The sequence below is a fragment of the Olea europaea genome, chromosome 17, assembly GCF_002742605.1.
Source record: "Olea europaea var. sylvestris chromosome 17, O_europaea_v1, whole genome shotgun sequence".
NCBI classification, from domain to species: Eukaryota; Viridiplantae; Streptophyta; class Magnoliopsida; order Lamiales; family Oleaceae; genus Olea; species Olea europaea.
This window is the reverse complement of record NC_036253.1, coordinates 2,679,840-2,681,302: the sequence shown is the minus strand read 5'-3', so window position 1 is coordinate 2,681,302 and position 1,463 is coordinate 2,679,840. Positions and strand designations below refer to the sequence as shown.

At 36.6% G+C, this 1,463-nt stretch overlaps 1 pseudogene; it reads left to right on the top strand.

The window, feature by feature from the left end:
* Positions 1-1,055, top strand: LOC111365764 (annotated as a pseudogene).
* The last annotated feature ends 408 nt before the right edge of the window (positions 1,056-1,463 follow it).

Sequence of the window (1,463 nt, the reverse complement as noted above, 5' to 3'; positions counted from 1 at the left end):
ATGGCCTTTTGGAGCATTTATTCTCACTTCTCACTCATTGGCCTCCTGTCTCTCATTCTTTTCCACCCTATAATCACCACAACTACCATTGTAATCCGTTTGTATGTCACCCGACAACTATCCTCCACCGCCATCTCCCATTCCGCGAGGCCTCGACTTTTCGCAATAGCAATACATGCAGCTCAAATGTAAAAGATAATATTCTTATTCCCATGCTCTTAGATACAAATTACATTCAAGGTACAATGGCAGCTGTTTTATCCATATTGTAACATTCAACTTGCTCCGAAAATGTGTCATTTCACTTCCATTTGGCTCATCTTGAGCTTGAAATCTTTTCTTTGATCAAATCCACCTTTCCTTACCTTACATTAAAATGTATCGATTCGACTCAAATAGGATTTGATGAAAAATATCCAAGTCCATTCGACAAGCCTTGGATCAACTACTAAATTACACGCGCATATACATGTCTGGCATTCTTCCTCTATATGTCGAACTTGTTAAACACTTGGATTCAGATATCATTGTGGTGGATGACATTGCAAAGCTCTAGGGAGTTGATTTGGGTAATAAAATATTGGCTGCACCAGAATATTACCATGAAAATTTCACCAATTATTTTATAAACACATTTTGGTCAGATGTAATTTGGCAACGACATTTGAAGGGCGTAGGCCATTTTATTTCAACATCGATGTAATGGTGGTAGAAGTTGACAAATGGAGAAAATGAAGATACTCATAGAAGGTTGAGAAATGGATGGCATTGCAAAAACAGAAGAGAATACGTCGATTAGGATCATTGCCACCAATTTTGCTTGTTTTTGTAGGGAACATTAAGGCAGTGGAACATAGATGGTATCAACATGGACTAAGTGGTGACAATTTTGAAGGCAATTGTAGAGTACTTCATCCTAGACCAATTAGCCTTCTAATTGGAGTGGCAAAGGTAAACCATGATTAAGATTGGACTCGAGAAAGTCGTGTACAGTCGACTATTTGTGGGCCACGTATGATCTCTACCGTTCATCAAGAGTTGCATTGGAAGAATGATTAAAGGATAAACATAAGGAGTGAATATTGGCGAAAGAAACCTGAAAGTTATCCTTTTTTCTTTCAGATAAGATAGACTTGGGAGATGTCATTTCCTTCCATTGAATGCAATGGCTTGCACAAATTAGGAATGCAAGAAAAGAATTGCGTTTTGTGAAGTTAAAGAGAATCTAATGCACAGTTCAGGTATATAGTAGATTGGCTTTTCTCTTGTTTTTTGTTAGGTTGTGTTGTTGTATTAAAATGTAAAAAATAACAAAGTATATCAATTTTAAGTTGAGCCGATCATACATTTTCAGCCTATATATGAACCAAGAGTACCGTTTTGTAATATGCGTAATTCATGCAATATAATCCTAACCTTTATTGGTTTTATGCAATACAACTAACCAATTTCATTTTGGCGCA